The 23,312-nt window shown below is 44.3% G+C and overlaps 1 pseudogene; it reads right to left on the bottom strand.

Moving 5' to 3' along the window:
• Positions 1 to 23,312, bottom strand: part of LOC127456745 (sec1 family domain-containing protein 2-like) — a 319,933-nt pseudogene that overhangs the window by 176,012 nt on the left and 120,609 nt on the right.

Genomic DNA, 23,312 nt, shown 5'->3' with positions numbered 1-23,312 from the left:
TCCCCCTTGGACACTTCATTACCACTTTTGGACATTTTACATTTATTATTGTTTCCAATAAATGCCTCTCCGAGGCTTGATGCCACACCCACTGTGTCTGTCTCTTGCTCACCCTGCCACAGTGGTGGAGAATGCGGGCAATTTTGTGGGCAAGGATGGAACAGCTGGGCACCAACATTTACGTCACTCTTCCTCTCATTCGCCGGTTCGATGGAAAGCCTGGAGTGGGATGGAGAAAACACATGGACGGCCTCCCAGCTGCAGCAAAGGGTAAGTGGCATTTAATAAGCATTTACCCTGTAGCTGGCTGAGGCTGTCATATTAATTAATGTTTTTTTCTCTGTTCCCACCTGGGTGTGAGTGAGAGGAGGAGTTGTCCCGGAAAGGTATCCCCCTTACGTCCACTCCGACCATAGGGCCTGGTTGAGGAAGTAACATTCCTTTGTGGGCAGCTAAAGAGTGTGCACCTCCGGCTCTGGATTCCATGATTGGATGTGAGTGTGAGAGGAGGTGCCGATGGGGTGACGCTTGGGGGGGGGAGTTGTGGCGGAATGATCCGCCCCTCTGGCTCATCATCATCGCCCCGCCTCTTAGGGCCACCCTTCGGCCAGGCTCACAACGGGAGTTGGGTGGGAGAGCGAGAAGAGGTGCATAATTAATAAACCTCGTTTGGTCAGCGGTGAATGAAGCACACCTGATGGGGATAATACTTCATCACCACTGTCTTTAAAACGCAGTGCTCACCTCTTCTCGGGGAACCGGCTTTAAATCTCCATGTGGAGGGGAGCGTGAGCAGCCGACTGACCCAGCCCATGCCTGGGCTTTCCTATGGACACTACCCCGCCCCTTTCACGAAGCCCCGTTCACCGCGAGGATGCCAGATTTCCCCTTTTATTATGAACACTATTTCCCTTTGGACACTTTATTACCCCTTTTGGACATTTTACGTTTATTATTGTTTCCAATAAATGCATCTCCAAGGCTTGACGCCACACCCACTGTGTCTGTCTCTTGCTCACCCTGCCACAGGTTGCCATGGATAAAAATGAGGAGAACAGTGAATGACACAATTCAGTCTAAAGAGAATTACTGATATGGAGTGATGGATGAGAAGATGGCATGATAAAGAAATGAACAGATGAAGAGGGAATGAATGGAAACAGAACTTAATGCACAAGAAGAGTGGGGAAATAAGATAATAAAAGTATAATATACAGTAAAGCACAAGTATAAAACGACAGAAAGATGTGGTGAAGGAATTAAAGAGTGACAGTGGGAGAGAAAGAAAGAAAGAGATGAATGGAGTGAGCGTAGGCAGTTAAAAACAAATCGTGATATAACTTTGCTGTAAATGAGACGCTCTTAAAGGTAATGTTAGATAATACAGCTGATGGATGTTCTCTTAAAGGTGAAGGCAGATGGTCTGGCCAGTGTCAAGGAAGTTTATGTAGAAACACACTCATGAATCTTTTCTTTTAAATACTTGCCCCCCTCCACTTTGTAAGTGTGTGTGTGTGTGCGTGAGTTGTTAGCGCAGGATAGACCAGTTCACCTTGATATACTAACATGCAAAACATTTACTGTATTCCTCAGCAGGATATGAATCACAGAGCCACAGCAATTCTATAAAGACAAAAAGACATAGGCTATGTTTGGGAAATATTGATAATATACTGTGCTCACTACAGAAAATTATCAATGAAATAGTTCCATCTAATTAAAAATGCACCAGTTCAATATTCAATATTTGTTTGAGCTACGTATTTGTTATGATTATTAGAATTCTGTGTTGTTAGCTTAGCAGTATGTAGTTAGATGAGTGGAGTGCAATTTCAATTGAAATTGAAAAGTCGAGTCTCTCATGCACCTCACATGATGAGCACTCTTTTTGTGGTGAGTGTGAGTGAATATTCATTAAAAACACTACCTTAAACTCTGCCTTAAAGGGATAGTTCACCCAAAAATGAAAATTATCTCATCATTTACTCATCCTCATGCCATCCCAGATGTGTACGACTTTCTTTCTTCTGCAAAACACAAATGAAGATTATTAGATTAGAAGAATATCTCAGCTCTACTGGTCCTTTCAATGCAAGTGAATCGTGACCAGACCTTTCAAGCTCCAAAAATCACACAAAGGCAGTATTAAAGTTATCCATTTGACTCCAGTGGTTAAATGTCTTAAGAAGTGATTTAATAGGAGTGGGTGATAAACAGATCAATATTTAAGTCCTTTTTGCTATAAATATCCACTTTTACTTTCACATCCTGAAAGTCAAAGTGAAAGTGGAGATTTATAGTAAAAAAGGTCACAACACACCATTTCAGCACAGTTGAGTTCTCGCCAAATTTGTAAAAGATGCCAGCCAAAGGGCCATGATCAGCAGCGGAGTGAGGGGAGAAGTGGGAGTGAACACAACAGATGTCTGATTCAAGTCACTCTGATTTATTTCACTAATGCAGTTAACAGCCTCAATGATTCTCACAATTACTTGTATCAAAATGCACAAATAAATTATAAACTGTTTTGTAAGTTCACAAAACATTACTAACACTGGTAATTTATATCTGTAATTTAATACGCAGATAAATGCCAAGCCATGTACTCTGTATAGAAAATATGTTAATGTTTTTTACACTTTAATAACTTTTCAGACTTATTCCAAGACTTCCAAAAATATAAGTGCTTAGATTGGTTAACACACTCACATTAAGAATGGATGAATCGATCGATCAATAGCGTTTGTGTCGGGGTCAATCAATGTAAACCGCATCTCAAACGAGTCCCAGTCAGAGACAATCCACCTCACCCCATATCTCGAAACACTAACGTTAATAAATGTGTGCTGCGCGAACAGTGTTGAAAAGCACTGAAATTCAATGGAAAGCTAAACCCTGTATGCCATGTCCTGTGATGTTGACTTGATGTTCATTTCAAACCCAGAAGACGAAAATAGCCTGAAAAATCCCTAAATTAAAATTTCCTCTTGAAATTAAAAATAAAAAATGTTGATATTCTCTTCCCTTGTGTGCAAGACATATATACCTGTTAACATCTCAAACAATGTGTTGTAGTGTTTCATGACCCTTTAAACATTTATCTGTTTCTCACCCAAAGTGATTTCAATGCTTCTGAAGACATTAATTTAACCAGCACCCTGAATTTTCACCATTCACTTGCATTTAAAAGACCAACAGAGCTGAGATATTGTTCTAAAAATCTTTGTTTCTGTTCAGCAGAAGAAAGAAAATCATACACATCTAGGATGGCACGAGGGTGAGTAAATGATGAGAGAATTTCCATTTTTGGGTGAACTATCCCTTTAAGTGATGCTGCAAATTATTATTACTGTTTATATTTGTTTTATGTTTCATATTGTCATTTATTTAAAAAATTTCATTTTTACCCATGATTTCAAAGCACCATTTTCAGCCTTCATTACTAAATATAGGCCTATTCATTCCTAAATAATGTGTCACAGAATCCATAAGAAATTATTCTAATGTGCTAATTTGGTACTCAAGAAACATATATTTTTGTTAGAACAGTTGAAAACAGTAATTAATGAAGTATGGATGCAATACAGTGTCTTTTTCAGTTGCTATAGTATTGAGTACAGTTGCCTATGTAAACAGCAGACAATGAGTTCACTAGGGTTTGAAACAGAGCCACAGTCCTCTACCTTAAAAACAAACAATCTGCCAAGTCTTAACATTTCACAGGTCCACGGGTTTAGAACAAGCCCAGACCATCTGATAAAGACAGACCAGACCAGCTGTGGTTTAAATGTGTTTTGTGTCGTTGAATGTGAATAATGCAGTATGTAAAACAATAAACGCAGCATAATGTTGTTTTTGTTGCAGTATGCAAATACTCTTGTGCTATCTTTCTCTGTCTTACACAGCCAAACAAATAAATACAGTGCACACTTTCATACCAGACAATACCCCCATTCTCTTCCCTGTAATTTTATGGTTATGCTAACGGTATCATTTAGTTAAGATTTTGTTTACAGAGGAGCTACACACACACACATGCGCACAGAGGTGACAGGCCACATTCCCCGCAGTGTCACCGCTGACCATGAGATGGTCGCTGTGACATGACTCTGAAACCACATCCAAACACATGCAAAAACAAACACGCGTGTGCGTTTTCACACAGATACCTACTGGCTCACTGGATCTGTTTTAAAGCTTAAATATTCTTATTTCTTATTAAAAAAACTGAAAATATAATGTGAAGCAAATACAATATCAAATTCAAAATAAACATCCAAAACATACTTCAGTTAACACAACTGAAGACAAGCTCAAACCTACAGTAGAGAACTCAACGTTTTGCACTAAAGAGTTTTAAGTAGTTTAGGATTAATTTGGCGTCATTCATTAGTAGCATTTTTCATAAGCAGCATCCACAAAATCTGACAGATACACACACAGCAAAAACAAACTATAGCTGTTACCAAACCACACTAAACATCTCCCTCTCTCTCCCTTACAAACACACACAAGCACAATGAGAGACTTTGACCTAATAATTAATGACAGACTGGAAGACCAAAAACACACCTAACAAAACATTAGCCGACTTCATGATAGCTTCTTCCCCCAAGCAATCAGACTTTTGAACTCTTGATCTCCCACGATCAAAATACATCAGCACTGCACTTTATTACTCTTACTCTTATATCTCACACCGGACTGTCATAAATTATATTATTATTATATTATATTCTCTCTTAACAGCACACTGGCAACTTACTATCAACCGACAGCCTGAATGTCAATACAGTACAATACAACCTACTGTGCATTCTATATATACTATATATACTTTTTTATTGAATAATGTGTATCTATATTGTGTGTATTGTATACTGTACAGTGTATGTTATTATTTGTATATTGTGTTGTGTGTAATTATGTGTATATTAGATTTTAAATTGTGTTGTAAATCTTATGTTTATTGTAATTGGTATATGTCTCATCACTGTCACGACTACTATGTTGCTCGGAACTGCACCCAAGAATTTCACACACCATTGCACTTGTGTATATGGTTGTATGACAATAAAAGTGATTTGATTTGATTACTCTTTAAACACACACACACACACACACACACACACACACACGCACACACACACGCACACACACACACACGCACACACACACAGGGTTGTGTCTATGATGTGAGGGGTTAAACTTCAACATCTGATTATAGTATGTGTCTAACACACAGGCAGTGGGTTGAGTCCTCTCTCTATGTGTGTGTGTGTGTGTGTGTGTGTGTGTGTGTTTGCACAAGTATGCATAATGAGTGAGGAAACCAGTTTTCAAAATAAGAGTTGTGTGCTGCTGAGTGCTTTTAAGCCAATGCTTCGGTCTTCTCCAGGAGGATGGATATAGATCATTAATAATAATAATAATAATAATAACTAAAAGATTAAAAGAACTGAAACAGATGGGAAAAAAAAGATAACATTTTTTTTTTTTTTTCTGATGTAAACCAACTGAAATGAATTGGCTTTGGAGGTACAAATACTAACAGTCTGTAGGTGGCAGCAACATACTATGAAGAGTTACAGTTCATTCAGCACTGTGTGTGTGTGTGTGTGTGTGTGTGTGTGTGTGTGTGTGTGTGTGTGTGTGTGTGTGTGTGTGTGTGTGTGAGCATATTTTGTGCATAACATTGCAGAGGATTAAACTTTGGAATATGTCTGTTTGTCTGCATTTGTTTACTGTGTTCTGACGCACCTAGACAAATTGAAATGTCCAAACATTTACAATCAGTTGAGTCAGGTATACACAGGAAAAATCAAATTACTCTGCAAACTCACTCATACAGTACACAAACAATTCCCTACTACAACAGCACATAAATACATACATAGTACATACATACATACATACATACATACATACATACCCACCCTGCTGATTTTGGCAAGTAAGGCATGTTCCTGGATTAACACATTTTGTTGGTCCTGGAACAACATTCCTATAAAAAAAAAAAAAAAAACTGACTTCTAACACTATCCCTAACCATAACAATTAACTATCCCTAAAATCAGAGAGAAATGATGGGTTCATAAGAATGCTGCTCAAAACCCTAACCCCAGACCTAACCAGCTTGAAAAGACCACCTTAGACCAACATGAATTCCCATTTTGGTTCAAGCTGGTTTATTCTGGTTAGTACTGGTTTGGTGCTGGTTAAGCGAGTTACAGCCTGATCTCATGAAAATCACTTGACTGTGGCATACTTGTAACTGAAAATACAAGTGTAGGCTCTTAGAAAGATACATATACACAATTGTAAGGGGGTTCAGTGGAAAGGAGGAGGTGAGAACCGGCTTGACAACTTAAATAATAATTTAATAAACAACTTAAACAAACAACCAAAAACCACACAGTACAGCTGCCTGCAATTCTCTCTCTCTCGAACTGTCGTCCCCGGCCGCCTTTATCCCTCGCGCGCCCCATCAGGCTGATTGGGGACCGGGTGTGTCTCATTCCAGCCCGGCCCCGCCCTCCTCGGCTCTACAACAATATATCATCCAGTGATGGCAAGAGTAAATAATTTTTGTTCTTTGATAATGATTTGGGTCGAAACTAATGGTAAACTATGTGAGTTGCGCTCCATGGCACTGCAGAATTTTGATGCTGAGCGTTGGCGGTGTGTGAGTACCTTCGTAGAAAATAATTGTTAGAATGCGCCATGTCTTCCGCCAGATGCGTCCAGTGCCTGACCCCCTTTAATTACCTTGACCCTCACACTTTACCAAAGTTGTGTTGAGAAATATGCTTGAAAACACAAAGACTATTGTGCAACGAGCAGCCCTATTTATATCTGAAAATTAAAAAAAAAAAAAAAATCCATATATATATATATATATATGGATAATCATCAGGAAACTATTCTGATTATCAGTTCATGAAAACGGCATCAATCCCAAGCATAGTAGACATGCATAATCTCCAGGACGTATACCCATACATACAGTCCTTTGCATTTCAAGTGCAACACTCTATCAGTTCCACACAATTTGATCAAGCTTGAATAAGCTTGTAAATGGAGTTGGTTATGTAATGCAAATGATAAAATATATTGCCTTACAAGTCATGCGCTATAGTAAAAGTGTTAAGATGTCATAAGATAGCATTGTTTGAGGAACAGGGTGAAAAATAAGTGTTTATAAACTGATAATTTGTTGTTTTACTCGTGATTTGTGTGCGAGGAAAAAGTCATTATTATCCAGGTAAAAATCAGTTTGCAAAAATTCAGGTATAGTAACATGATTCTATGAGACCAAGTTGGTTGGTTAAGAAGCGTGGAGGAACACCAGCATACCAGTATCATCCAAAGCAATGGACCAGAATCCAAAACACAGCATAATGGTGACCAGCAATGCTGGTCTTTTCAACAGGGTAAGTCTACTCTAAACCTACTCCTCTTCTAATCCATAAAATCCGATAAATTGATAGAAAAGTTATACCAGAACCAACATGAATGTTGATCTAGGAACATGTCTTGTATGTCAACAACCCACACACATCTGCGTATTATAGTGGGGAATCTCCTATTTAACTGAGTCACCATGTAAAACACTGTAATTCTGACTTCCTGCTAATTTGTGTCTCTAGGGCAATAAGGCAGCAAGCACCTTTATGATTAAGACTTTATTCATGAAGCAAGCAGGAGAGAGGATGATGATCACAGCGATGTCTCAGGGGAGATATATCCTCCTGGTGTAGGGAGGTACTGGGAAATCTGGTCAGTTGTTCCCGGCAAAGGCAGCTGGCTGATGAGTCATAAAGAGTCACTGCAGAATTCATTTTTAATACTGTTGTCATAACACTGTACTGTTCAAACTGACCAGAGAGGTATGAGCATCTAAAAGAAGGACAAACAGAGGAACACACACCCTCTCTGTCAAACAACAAACTGCTGAAATGCAGTATATCATATGGCACAGCTAGCTAAACAAGTACAGACATCTTCTGCTATCATTTATAGAGAAAGAGAGAACAGCTGAAAAAAGAGGTCAAAATCAGCATGTCATGGTTAATCAGTCTGTCTGTTTTCATTCTCTCTGCTTTCTCTTAATCTCCCACACATTCACAAAAAGAGATTCTGCAACAGGAAAAATGTAACTCTTCCAAAAGCAAGACAAGGCCAAATTTGGTTAGAGATGAGTACAATGAATGAGATCAATTTTCTGTAACATGTTTTGGGGTTGGTGACCTTTTTACGCCTTTGTTAGATTAGACAGTGAATATTAACAAGAATTGAGTGGGGCGAGGGGGGAGTGTGGGATCAGGAGACAACGCAATTTGTATACAAACTGCATATTCGGATTCAAGAACTACAACAAATTATTTTCTTAATGAGTGTCTTTAGCTTGTTTTCCAGTGACAATATCAGGTTAACCTGTTGATGTGCATGCCCCCCGCAGAACTGATATAATTTGTCAACATTATGAACAATATTGGTCAGCACACTATATAGTAAATGTGAACTCATTTATGCAAAGTAAAGTCAAACCCATGGGTGGGGTCAATGAGCATCAACAGGTCGAGCATCAAAAGGTAAAGTGTGAAATTTCTGTGCCACTAGCATCACCAAACTGACTTGCAAAAATGATGGTTGTTTTCCTGAACATGTTTCTCAAAAATTCCCTCTGTCTTCCATTAATTGTAAGCCAGACAGCTAGCCCCGCCCACAGACAAAAGTCAATATTGCTCTGTCGGGCTAGACAGGCTGCTCAAAGAAACAGAGCAATGTTTGACAGCACCACAGAGTCACAATGTTTAGACTTTTTGAGGAATCAACCTACAAACGGCTTCGTCACAGCTAACTCTGCACATTTAGTCAAAAAAACAAAAAAAAAAACAAAAGAGAAAGTATTTTAACTTAAAAATTAAACCACCTTTAAACAAGCTTAATACAAAAGAAAAAAAAATCACATACAGTTGTATTCAAGATACCGTCTCAGAAAACAAGTTGCATTGTCTTGAGCAATTTTAAATTTTTCTTTTAAGAATGTTTAGATAATTTTACTGGAAAACAAGACCTGATACTCACTTTTCTTTTTTTTCTTCAGGGGATGGCACTTTTTAGCCATAAGCTTATGGTACTGTTGCATCACAGCTCTGTTGCTCTTCTTTGCATTCTTTGCAATTACAGCAAAAAAATAAATAAAAAATTCCTAAAGTTTTTATTGGTTTCATGGAAACAAGAAAGTCATACAAGTTTGGAACAACACAAGGTTGAGTAAATGATGACAATTTTCATTTTTGGGTGAACTTTCCCTTTAAATATTTATTTACATCCATGACTCTCTGGGACAGAGGACTGAACCCTGAGTGTCTGTGCTGATTAAAGTGAGATGTGTTTTCCAGGGCTGATGAAGGGCAGAAGGTCTGTAGAGAATGTGTTCTGCACTCTCTTCGTTTACTCAATATGCAATGTCAGCACAGCATTTGGATTGACACATGGAGCTGCTGTGGTAAGCACGGTGTGGTAATTTAGCGTGGCTTGGAAATAGACTTGGAGGAACGTCCTGGTTACTTGCGTAACCTCCGTTCCCTGATGGAGGGGACGAGACGTTGTGTCGATGTAGTGACACTAGGGGTCACTCTTGGGAGCCCAAAACACCTCTGGTCTTGATAAAAGGCCAGTGAAAATTGGCGAGTGGTATTTGCATACCACTCCCCCGAACATACGGGTATAAAAGGAGCTGGTATGCAACCACTCATTCAGGTTTTGTGCTGAGGAGCCGAGACAAGGTCCCGGCCATTTCAGCGGGTAGTCCAGCATTGTGGCAGGAGGGACACAATGTCTCGTTCCTGCCATCAGGGAACGGAGGTTATGCAAGTAACCAGGATGTTCCCTATCTGTCACTCACTCGACGTTGTTTCGGTGTAGTGACACTAGGGGTCCCTATACGAAACGCCGCAACTGGCTAAACTGTGTTACGTGAACTGGCAATGTGTGACGGGCAGACCACTCTGTGCCTTGTAGCCAGTGCACCAGGCTGACACGTAACCTCCCCCAACGCTGTTATGAGTGTCAAATGGCCCTTCAGGGACAAGTCGACTGACCAAAAGATAGAGACAGGCTAGCCCAGTTGTGGCCTCTTATACTCTCTTTTTTTCCTCTCCCCAAAAAAAAGAGTTATCTGACCGGGGCCACCGGGGGTGGGGGGGGTGGGTCTCCCAAGGGGAAGACACCGCGGAGATCACACCCCACCCAGAGAGAGTGGGGGTATTTTGAGTGGAAATACGTCACAGGGTCTTGCTGAGCTTTGTCGGAAGTATGTCATGTGTAGAAGTCCCATGGTAGGTCCTACCCTACGGGGGAGGAGTTTCTACAAACATGGTGACTGGGGCAGAGGGGCCTCTGCCCAAGAAAGATGCAGTTTACCAACAGGGAAACGAATTAGCTGAAGATATATGTCGCATGGGGTTACCTATGGGGGAGCCAACACATGCAGAGCACCTACCCCAGTACAGGGCTTAGTTAGCACATGTACTGAGCCGGCAGCGAGCTTCTCCGCAAACTCGTCTGCCACAGGGCTCAGAGGAAATCATCCAGGGAACACAGTTTGTGAACACTACTGGGCTCAAGGGAGGTGAAAGGCGCTATGCACAAGTGATACACCCGGCCAGCTGTCCCGGATTTACCTGCTTGTGCCTGCCACTACACGGGACAAAATCAGTTCCACCTGGAGATCAGCTGAGGCTTCCGCGTCCGACTGAACGAGCCCGCTCTCCGATGCTGTGCTTGAGAGCTCATCACCTTCGTGGGCTCCAAACAAGAGGTCGAACTCGCCGTGAGATGAGCCGGCGGACTCATCCGGAAGCCCGATCGGGGCAGACGAGCGTGCTGGGGAATGGGAGGTCCGCGGGGGGATACCCGGCGGAGGTGGTCCCATTGGGGTCCCCAAATTGCCCCCAGTGCTAGCCGCGCTGGCCTCATACCCGTAGGTAGAAGGACCGAGGCGGGGAGCCACTGGGGTGGCTTGCTTTCTTATGAAGGCAAGCCACAACCGCAACGTTGCCATGGTCATGTTCTCACAATGAGTACATGATCCATCCACGAACACTGTCTCCGCGTGGGTAGCGCCCAGACATGAAAGACAATGATCGTGACCATCAGAAGGCGAGAGATAACGACCGCAACCAGGAATAACACACAAACGGAAAGGCATATTTAAAAAGACGCGTATTTAAAAAGACGTTCCATGTGTGCCGCTCTTTTAGAGAAATATACTCTTTTATTTCTGCCGAAGTGCCCAGGGGTGTTCTCTGCAGTGCACCAGTGCAGAGGAGGGAGAAGCCGCTGAAATGCACCTTTAGATCCAGCAGAGGTGAATGAGCAGCCGTGGAATTCAGCTCAGTGAACATCGACCGTTCGGCTCCGAAGAGAAAATCTGAATGAGTGGTTGCATACCAGCTCCTTTTATACCTGTATGTTCGGGGTATTTTCATTGGCCTTTTATCAAGACCAGAGATGTTTCGGGCTCCCAAGAGTGACCCCTTGTGTCACTACATCGACACAACGTCGAGTGAGTGACAGATAGGGAACCAAGCTTTTCTGCTAGAATGTAATGTATACAATACACATATACACATGTGTTATGATAAACTTTAGAATCATTCATCATTTTGTTATATTTGTGGTGTCCTATCAGGCATAGACTCCACCCACTTAAAACATGATGTCTAGGTAAGCTTTGGGGAGGGGCCAGAGGCTGTGGAAGTATTTCTTGGAGATTGTTGTCCTGAAGATTGAGTGAGTAGCATGTTGATGGGGTGAGAGAGTACCAGTCAGGACAGCAGGACAATACAGAACTTGAAACAAAATCAAGTGAGCCGAACACAAACCCAAATTCCCATGGGATGAGAAACAACAGATCAGCGAAAAACAACACCAGTTAAACAGCTAAAGAGAAAAAGAGAGTTTATTAAGGACACGGTTGTCTTCAATTCTCATCAAACAGCTCTGTAATCCCTTACTTGGCTTTTTTCTTTAGCTCTCTGACCTTTTGATTTCTCAGTTCTCATAATGAGCAGACATTTAGTGTAATAATTTAAGAAAAGATCACTAAAATCCACTCCAAATTAGTCTAACAGCCACTCAGAGCTGCTCAACACACTTTAATAAAAATAAATGAATATTTTTTTGCATTGTTTACATAAGACAAAACGAATGAAAGAAACAGATGAACAAATAAATGAACAAACTATCAGACAAAATAAAAAAATTTGTCAACAAACAAATGAAATGAATAAACAGACCACCAGAATAAAAGAAAGAACAGACAAACGAATAACCAAATGAATGAACAAACAAGCTACCAAACAAAACAAACAAGAACAAAAAAGAATGAACAGATGAATGAACAAAAAAAATAAAATAAAAAAATAAATAAATTGTGTGTGTGTGTTGTAAGTGGTCTTGGGCATTATAGACTAATGACAGTCCCACAACACAGTGAACACACGTTATAATATCTTGTCTGTCCCACACCCTGATGAACTGATATAACAGAACAGAGGAAAAGAGAAAACAGACAGATAAAGTTATCTACAATAAAATATCGTTATGAAAAATACTGAAGCAAATCCTGGGTGGTGTACTGTATTCAGGGCCGTCACTAGTGGGGTGAAAAGGGGTGACAATTCTAGGGGCCCACAGCCCAGGGGGGCCAACAAAAACTCTGGTAGTTACGCTATATCCCCTACACTATGACTAAATTATCATGTAGATACAGCTTGTATGTCTAAGAGTTAAATCATAACCACAAAAACATGCAAAATTGGTAAAATAAGTCTCCATATGAATGTCACCCATCTCCCCATCCTGAAAATTGTTAAATCCCGATGGTTTGCACGTGCTTAATATAAATCACCTCTTCCAGTGTCGAATAAAAGCGAGCCGAGCTCAACCAATCGATCAGTTCGTCAATTCAAGGCATTGGATAAGCATCAAATTTCGACACCGTATTGACCTATCTATAATCCATACAGAACCAGACCGACCCATCGCTCTTAGGTACCAGAACCACCGGGCTGGCCCAATCACTGTGGGATTCTTCTATTACGCCCATATCGAGCATGGCCTTTAATTCTTCCCATACTATTTGTTTCTTGTGTTCAGGTAAGCGGTTGGGATGACTACATACCACTACTCCTGGGATTGCCTCGATGTGGTGTTTTATGAGATTAGTGCAGCCGGAGAGAGATGAGAACACATCAGAGAAATTATTTTGCAACCTGGCAACCTCCGTACGTTGTGACAGTGAGAGGTGGTCTCCGCAAGGGACTGGGGTTAACTGCTTTTAGACTCACTTCCGGGCTGAGCTTCTCCTTCTCCGGAACTACCATCGGCAAGATACGGGGACCACCTCTCTCCGTGGTTTTAGTAGGTTGAGGTGGTAAATTTGACGAGCTCCGCCCCTATCCGTATGCACTACCTCATAATCGACTTCCCCAAATCTCTGTGTGACCTCAAAGGGCCCTTGCCACTTTGCGAGTAATTTAGAGTTCGATGTGGGCAGTAATACAAGTACTTCAAGTACCAAATTCTCCTGTGATAGACGCACCAGTGTGTGGAGTTTTGCTCTCAGGTCAAGAACGTATTGAATTTCATTTTTGCTTTGTGAAGGTCCCTCCTCTCAATTTTCCTTCATGACATTTAACACACCACGGGGCTTATGCCCATATAATAATTAAAATGGGGAAAACCCAATGGAGGCTTGTGGGACCTCTCGTACTGCAAATAACAGGGGTTTGAGCCACCTATCCCAATCTTCATGCACAAACTTACGAATCATATTTTTAAGGTCTTATTAAATCGTTTGACCAAGCCATCTGTTTGTGGATGGTACACTCTTGTCCAATCAATTTAATACATAATCATTTGTACAGCTCACGTAGTGTATGTGACATGAAATTAGTGGCCTGGTCAGTGAGGATTTCTTTCGGAATCCCCAGTCAGGAGATTATTCTGAAGAGTGCCTCTGCGATGCCCGTGTGCTGACCGTTCTAATGGCCTGACAAGGTCCATGCCAACTCTGTCAAAGGGAACCTCGATCAACAGAAGAGGGTGCAATGGCACTTTTGGACTGGCCAGTGGATTCACCAGCTGACATTCGTGGCATGTCGCACACCACCAGCTAACATCCCCGTGAATGCCTGGCCAATAGAAATGGGTCATGAGACGGTTTAGTGTTTTCCCCTGTCCCAAATGACCTGCCATCGGACTGTGAAGAGCCGCCTGGAACAACATTTCCTGATGGCTCCTTGGTATATACAACTGGGTTGTATCTTCTTTTGTCTGAGTGTCCTGCGTCACTCGATACAACCGATCGTTTATAATTGAGAAATACGGATATGTGTGTGCAGTGCACGGCTGAAGGCGTTGACCATCAATTATTTTCACTTGGTCAAATATGTGCTTAAGAGTCTCGTCTCGCATCTGCTCCAGAGGGAAATCCCCAGCGGGAATTCCCCTAAAGGCTGGGGAAGCCGAGACTTCCCCCTCCCTTACATCATCCTGACACGGAGCTGACGTAGACAGCCCCAGCTCCGCCTCCCCCATCAGCGCATTGCACACCCCACTGTTTTACAGGACCCATCCACACACAACCCCTTTAACAATTCGGGAAAAGCCGGCCAATTAGTACCCAAAATTAGTGGATGGGTGAGGCGGGAACTAACAACAGCCTCAATGTTATGCTTTTGACCCCGCAATAGAATAGTGACAGTTAATGCAGGATAATCATAAATATCCCCTTGCACACACCTCACCTTCACCTGATTATTTGAATCCAATGCCCCATTTTGAACCAAGCATTGATGAATAGATGTTTGGTTACATCCTGAATCCACAAAGGCTTGGTATTTACCCCCCCCCCCCCAATACTCACGGGTATTTGGTACATCCTTGCTTGATCGGGGGTGGCCTGTGGAGTGTCAGGGACCCGGATCACCGTCCCCACCTCCATCACCGGGCACCGTTCACGGACGTGTCCCGGCTCCCCGGGGCACCGGTCTCGGGGGATTGTTCCACCATTTCACGAGATCGATGATGCCCCCGATGTTACTGGACTCCTCGGCCAGCACCCACCACTGACAGGTGTTGCGGAGCTCTTGAACGAAGACAAATGGGCAGTCAACTTCGCTCAGCGTCAGGGTTTGGAACCGCCGGTAATGCTCTTCGGGACTGCGGCCGACCTGCTGCAGGATGGCTTTCTTCAGCTCAGGGTACCTCAGGAGGTTGTCAACTGGGAGTTGTTGGGCCGTGAGTTGGGCCTCCCCGGTCAGCAGCGGTAGGAGGTGGACTTCCATTCCAGAGCCTGGGGCTGTGTGCTCGAAGAGCTCCAGAAAGGCCTCCAGCTCATCTTGCGCCCCCATCTTCGCCAGTGTCACATGGGGGTTCGCTGCTGCCGGGGTCATGGTGCGCACCCCCCTCGCCGGGGTACCAAGCTCCACAACACCCGTCAGTCCTCCTCTTGGCCTCAAAGGTGCGCCTCAATGTGCAGTTGCTGCTCCGCTCATAGATCCATGAGGGCCTGGTGTTGCGCATGGTGGATGCTGGTGAGGGATCGAAACACTTCCTCCAGTGGCGAAGACGACTCCATAGCAGCGTACCTTCCTCCTTATCCCGGGTTTCTGCACTAGTGTAACAAAGGTTCAGGCTGGGCAGATAAAGGAGGAAGCGGGAACCGGTTTCCACAGTTCACGTTATTCACAAATAACAAGCAATCGCTTTTCAGCTTCACACAAAAAAAGGCTCTTTCTTTCTCCCAAGGGACAGACACAAAGACTCTGGTCTGTCTGTCTCGCTCCTCTCTCTGTGAACTGGTCGTCTTTTTATCTCCCCCAACTCTCACTGTGAACATTGAGATGGTAATTAGTCACAATTCATCTCAGGTGGATGTCATTACTGCTCTCTCTCCCCCCAGACGGGCACTCAACCACACCCTCACCTACACAAAAGGTTAGCACACAGTAGGGATGTCAAACGGGATGGGCCCAGATCCTTTCGCTATTCAATTTAGCTTTGCGGGAGCAGGACACCGTACACGCACATTATAACAGCTGCCGGTACATAAGAATAGCTGCTGAAACTGTGAAACTGCTGGTACGGTATACTAGCGCATGCCAGCCCACTTCTAGCACTGGTCCTGCAGTTGGAAATCAAAAAGACTTGAAGAACTTTTCATTCTATTGCTTGTAATTCTTTCTTAGATCTTATTATATTAAATACTGTTTGTCAATGTTCACTTAAGAAATTCTTGAAGACTAAATGACATTGTTTAATATTTATATAAACATTTCACTTTTTAAATAACAGACTGTATACAATAACATAGGCTATTACTTTTGGTATTGAAATTGGTATTGAGAAGCAAGACATTTCACTGGCATTGATATCGGATACTTACATTTTACTGTAAAACTGAAATTTTTGGTATTTATGTGAAGACCTCTTAGGACAGCTGATGATCAGCTGTTATATAACAAGTACAAGTAAATACAGTACTGTCTAGAATAGTTGGACACCAAAGACATTATACGTGACAAAAAGCAAAAAGTTCCTGCATCTGGAATTTTGGTTCAGCCCAGGTGAAATGAGGTAGCCTTGTTATGAATGTAAAATCATGTGAAACATACAGGATGCATAAATCTTACATTTTGCCATTTAGAAATGAGAAAAAAATAGCAATTTTCAATATATTCAATATTTAAGCAATATCACATGAGCAAGAGTGCTGTATGGCCCTACATCACTATGGCTGTGATTCGGCCGCAGGCACTATGGTCCTAATAAAGTGCCCAACATGGTCTTCTGCTGTTGTAGCCCATCCGCCTCAAGGTTTGATGTGTTGTGCATTCTGATATGCTATTCTGCTCACTACAATTGTACAAAAGTATCTGAGTTGCCGTAGCCTTTCTGTCAGCTCGAACCAGTCTAGCCATTTTCTGTTGAACTCTCTCATCAACATGGCATTTTCATCCACAGAACTGCCGCTCACTGAATGTTTTTTGTTTTTTGCACCATTCTGAATAAACTCTAGAGACTGTTGTGTGTGAAAATCCCAGGAGATCAGCAATTACAGAAATGCTCAAACCAGACCAACTGGCACCAATAATCATGCCAAGGTCAAAATCACTGAGATCAAATTTTGTTCCCCATTTTGATGATTGATGTGAATATTAACTGAAGCTCCTGACCTGTATATGTATGATTTTATGCATTTCACTGCTGCCACATGATTGGCTGATTAGATATTCACATAAATAAGTAGGTGTACAGGTGGTCCTAATAAAGTGCTCAGTGAATGTATATTTATATATGTAGGTAGGTTACATAGCACTCTTCATGGGGTATAGGATATGGGTGGTGGGGGCCTAGAATTCCCTAGCTATGGCCCTGGCTGCATGAACCTAATTTAATTCATTTGTGTATGTGCGCGCGCACACACACACACACACACACACACAGTGCTGGGTAGATTGCTTCTGAATTGTGATCAGGTACAGATTACAAATTACATGACAAAAATTGCAATCAGTAATGTATTATTGCAGATTACATTTTTTGGGGTAATCTAATCCGATTACTTTTGGATTACTTCCAACTAGAGTTGGGGTACTCGAGTTCGGACTCTGACTCGAGTCCGAGCACAAGTCCAATTTCAAATTTTTACTCGGACTTGACTCAGACTTGAGCCTTTGGGACTCGGGATATTTGACTCGAGTCCAACCGAGTCCATGGCATTTGAACTGTGATGCAATGAACAAAATAAATAAATAAAAATAATGAAACAGAAATAAATGGACACTCTATCTGCAAGCAGTTGTAGCACCCCCTGATGTCACAGATGTAGCAAGAGTTTGTTTCACCATGTTGAGCAAACACACCTGCAGAACAGCACACCCAGTCAACCAATACGCTTGAATGTTACAATGGAGACTGCTGTATAACCTCGATTACCGAGATGGCTGACACATAGAACACATACAGATGGGTATGTAGCCAATGTACTAGAAACTACAAGGCAGTTTTGCACGACACGGGACCTGACAACTGGTAAAATTGCACGTGGCATTTGTGCAGCCAAGACGGTGCACGCATCACGGTTTCATCGTGGTTAAGAACTACATTAAATCAAGTCACCCACATCATGTCTCTCACAGTTTACTAAAACAACATATCAAAATAAACATTCAGAAAAATATTATTAATATTGGGCTATTAAGTCTTTTTAAGTGTAATGTATCCACACATGTAGGCATCTGTAGCCTCTTGTGGTGCACGCATTGTTGTCAACTTAAACTGGTCCTTGATGAATTAACTGTGTAACTTTTTAAATAGTCAGGGGAAAAAAAATTGTTATTGCTAAAGCAGACTGCAACTCTGAAAAACAGATAAACAGCACCTAATTATTGTTTTTCTATTTTAAAAGCATTGACAAGCTGCTTAAAATATGCTCTTTTACAGTTTTTTCCACAATAAAATGCGCAATGAAATATAAAGTTATTTTGGGCTGCGAAATGTTTTGTTTATAATTTAATTATAGATTGGGTGAAAAGACGTCCTGGTTTATTACACAGGATAGTCCAGGTTTTTGGTAGGGTCACTGATTTTTTATCTCCTCGTCCTTCTCGCCGTCTCTGGTATCGTTTGCAGAGAAGAAAATACATTTTGTTGCGTTGCATGTTGATTTGATGATACATTAATTCTAATCTTCAGCAAATCAGCTGAAATATGTCTGGTAACAATGGCAATGACGTCATGCACTCGATGTCATCCTGTCAGTCAGCGTAAATGCCCCAAATAATGCAAAAATGCATTTTCAACAACGAGCAAGTTAAGCTCAATCAACAACATTTGTGGCATAATGTTGATTACCACAAAAATTAATTTGGACTCGTCCCTCCTTTTCTTTAAAAAAAGCAAAAATCTGCGTTACAGTGAGGCATTTACAATGGAACTGAATGGGGCCAATTTGTGAGCATTACAATACTCACTGTTTCAAAAGTATAGCCACAAGACATAAAGGATATGCGTGTAAACATGATTTTAGTGTGATAAAATCACTTACTAACCTTTTCTGTGTAAAGATATATCCAAATTTACAACTTCTTTGCCATGACGATGTAATGTCAACAAACCATAAATGACTGTAAAACGTCATGGTTACTGGTGTAACCTCCGTTCCCTGATGGAGGGAACGAGACGTTGGTGTCGATGTAGTGACACTAGGGGTCACTCTTGGGAGCCCGAGACACCTCTGGTCTTTGATAAAAGGCCAATGAAAATTGGCGAGTGGTATTTGCATGCCACTCCCCCAAACATACGGGTATAAAAGGAGCTGGTATGCAACCACTCATTCAGGTTTTACGCTGAGGAGCCGATATAACGTCCGGCCATTTCAGCGGGTAGTTCAGCGTTGTGGCAGGAGGGACCAACATCTCGTTCCCTCCATCAGGGAACGGAGGTTACACCAGTAACCATGACGTTCCCTATCTGTCACTCACTCGACGTTGGTGTCGATGTAGTGACACTAGGGGTCCCTATACAAAATGCCACAAGGCTGAACTGTGTTACGTGAACTGGCGGTGTGTGGGGGGCAGACTTGCTGTGTACCTCATAGCCAGCACACCAGGTCAACACGTAACCTCCCCCAACACAGTTATGAGTGTCGAACGGCCCTTTTTGGGGACAAGTCGACTACCCAAAGATAGAGACAGGCTTAACCCAGTCATGGCCTCTTTTCCCCTTCTCTTTTTCCACTCCCTAAAAAAGAAGGGGGATTATCCGACTGGGCCGCCAGGTCTAGTCGGGGGTGTCCCTCCCAAGGGGAGGACACCGCGGAGACCACACCTCGCCCCAAGAGAGAGGGGGATATTTAAGTGGAAGAATATGTCACATGGTCTTTCCAACCATGTGGAGAGCCTTCAAGGTAGATCCTGCCCAATGGGGGAGGAGTTACTACAACATGGAGACTGGGGCAGAGGGGCTCTGCCCAAGGAAGACACAGTTTGCCAGCAGGGAACCGAATTAGCAGAAGATATAGATCGCATGGGGTTAGCCTTACAGGGAACCGCCACATGCGGAGCACCTACCCCAGAACCGGGCTCTTAGTTAGCGCGTGTACTGGGCCGGCAGCGAGTCTCTCCGAAAACTCGACTGCCACAGGGCTCGGAGGAAGTCAACCAGGGAACAAATTTTGTGAACACTACTGGGAATTAACAGCGCACGTCTTCAGCTCAAAAGGAGGTGGAAGGCACTATGTGCAAGCGATACACCCAGCCGGCTATCCCGGGCTTATCCGCTTGTTGCGTGGCACTACCTGGGACGAAACCGGTTCCACCCGGAGGTTGTAGAACCTTGCAAAGGTGTTGGGTGTTGCCCAGCCCGCTGCTCTGCAAATGTCTGTTAGAGAGGCACCCCTGGTCAAGGCCTAAGAAGCCGCTACACCACGGGTAGAATGGGCTCGTAGCCCTACCGGGGCCGGCATGTTTTGGGCGAGATATGCCATGGTTATGGCATCAACGAGCCAGTGGGTGATCCTCTGCTTGGAGACAGCGCTTCCTTTCCGCTGTGCACCAAAAGCAGACAAAGAGCTGCTCAGAGATTCTAAAGCTCTGCGTGCGATCCAAATTGATGCGTAAAGCACGCACCAGACACAGCGATGACAGGGCTGGGTCTGCCTCCTCCTGGGGCAGCGCTTGCAGGTTCACCACCTAGTCCCTAAAGGGGTGGTGGGAACCTTGGGCACATAGCCCGGTCAGGGTCTCAGGATCACGTGAGAGTAACCTAGACCGAACTCCAGGCACGTTTCGCTGACAGAGAATGCTTGCAGGTCACCTACCCTCTTGATGGAAGTGAGCGCAGTCAGGCGGGCAGTCTTCAAGGAGAGTGCCTTAAGCTCGGCTGACTGCAAAGGCTCAAAGTGGGCTCTCTGTAGACCATGAAGAACTACAGAGGTCCGCTGAGGGAACAAGGCGCGGCCTGGAGGGATTCAGCCTCCTGATGCCTCTTAGGAACCTGATGATCAGATCATGCTTCCCTAAGAACTTACCGTCGACTGCGTCGTGGTGTGCTGCTATGGCAGCAATGTACACCTTCAAGGTGGAAGCACTGCTCTGACTGCACATCTCTGGGGGTCTTCCCAATGGGAAGAACACCATTTAGCGAACAGATGCTACTAAAAGGAATACAGGCACCTCGTAGAGGGAGCCCTAGCCTGAGTGATCGTGTCTACCATCGCAGGTGGGAGACAGCTTAGGTCTTCCATGCCCCGTCCAGGGGCCAGACATGGAGATTCCAGAGGTCTGGGTGTGGGTGCCAGATGGTGCCCCTCCCCTGAGAAAGAAGGTCCTTCCTCAGGGGAATTTTGCCAGGGGGGAGCTGTCACGAGGAGCATGAGGTCCGAGCACCACGTCTGGGCGGGCCAGTAGGGTGCTTACCAGGATGACCTTCTCCTCATCCTCCCTGATCTTGCACAGGGTCTGTGCAAGCAGGCTCACTGGGGGAAAAAAGCATATTTGCGAATGCCAGGGGGCCAGCTGTGTGGCAGCATGTCTATGCCGAGGGAGGCCTTGGTCAGGGCATACCAGAGCGGGCAGTGGGGAGGATTCTTGGGAGGCGAACAGGTGTACCTGTGCCTGTCGAATCGACTCCAAATCAGCTGGACCACCTGAAGGTGGAGTCTCCACTCTCCCCTGAGGGTAACCTGTTGTGACGGCGCGTCCGCCGTAGTGTTGAGGTTGCCCGGGATGTGAGTGGCTTGCAGCGACGTGAGGTGCTGCTGACTCCAGAGGAGGAGACGGCAGGCAAGTTGTGACATACAACGAGAGCGCAAACCACCTTGGCGGTTGACATATGCTACCATTGTCGTGTTGTCTGTCTGAACTAACACGTGCTTGCCCTGGATCAACGGCCGAAACCTCCGCAGGGCGAGCAGAATTGCCAACAACTTGAGGCAGTTGATGTGCCAATGCAGCCGTGGACCCGTCCAGAGGCCGGTGGCTGCGTGCCCATTGCAAACGGCACCCCAGCCCATTTTGGAGTCGTCTGTCATGACCATGACCATGACGCTCCTGGGGTCCAGTTCTAGAGGAACACCTGCTCGTAGAAACGAGAGGTCGGTCCAAGGGCTGAAAAGACAGTGACAGTCCGATGTAATTGCCACGCGGTGTCCCGTGGCGCCATGCCCGTCTCGGGACTCGAGTCTGGAGCCAGTGCTGAAGCGGCCTCATATGCATCAACCCGAGCGGGGTGGCCACCGCCGAGGATGCCATATGCCCCAGGAGCCTCTGAAAAAGTTTCAGTGGAACCGCTGTTTTCTGTTTGAACGCCTTCAAACAGGCCAGCACTGACTGGGCGCGATCGTTCGTAAGGCACGCCATCAAGGAGACTGAGTCCAACTCCAAACCGAGAAAAGAGATGCTAGCCCTAGTCGGCTGAGGTGTGAGAGCACCAGGTCCCTGTGTGCGCACAACACATCTCGAGAGTGAGCTAAGATTAGACAGTCATCGAGATAGTTGAGAATGCGAATGCCCACCTCCCTTAAAGGGGCAAGGGCAGCCTCTGCGATCTTCATAAAGACACGAGGAGACAGGGACAGGCCGAAAGGGAGGACTTTGTACTGATACGCCTGACCCTCGAACGCGAGCCGCAGGAAGGGTCTGTGACAAGAAAGCATCGAGACGTGAAAGTATGCATCCTTCAGGTCTACCGCAGCGAACCAATCTTGATGCCAGACGCTCGCTAGTATGCGTCTTTGCGTCAGCATCTTGAACGGGAGTCTGTGTAAAGCCCGGTTCCGTACTCGCAGGTCCAAGATTGGCCACAACCCACCGCCTTTTTTCGGTACAATGAAGTAGGGGCTGTAAAACCCTTTCTTCATCTCGGCTGGAGGGACAGGTTCTATCGCATCCTTCCGTAGGAGGGTAGCGATCTCCGCGCAAGGTAACAGCGTTTTCGTCTTTCACCAAGGTGAAGTGGACACTGCTGAACCTGGGTGGATGACCGGCGAAGTGAATCGCGCAGCCGAGTCGGACGGTCCGCACCAGCCCTCGTGACGGATTGGAAGGTGCAAGCCATGCGTCCAAGTTCCGGGCAAGGGGGACCAAAGGGACAACGTCATCGGATGTACCGGCAGGTGGGGCCTCGCAGCGGGGCGGAGCTTGAGGTGCCACACCATGTCGTGGCTGTGCTGAGTCCAAGAACATCGAAGCACTTACCTGGCTCCTTGTGACAGCCTGGGACGGGGGAGGAAG

This window comes from Myxocyprinus asiaticus, chromosome 19 (genome assembly GCF_019703515.2).
Source record: "Myxocyprinus asiaticus isolate MX2 ecotype Aquarium Trade chromosome 19, UBuf_Myxa_2, whole genome shotgun sequence".
Taxonomy (NCBI): Eukaryota; Metazoa; Chordata; class Actinopteri; order Cypriniformes; family Catostomidae; genus Myxocyprinus; species Myxocyprinus asiaticus.
The sequence above is the reverse complement of the archived record's forward strand: the minus strand, read 5'-3'. Positions and strand labels throughout refer to the sequence as shown.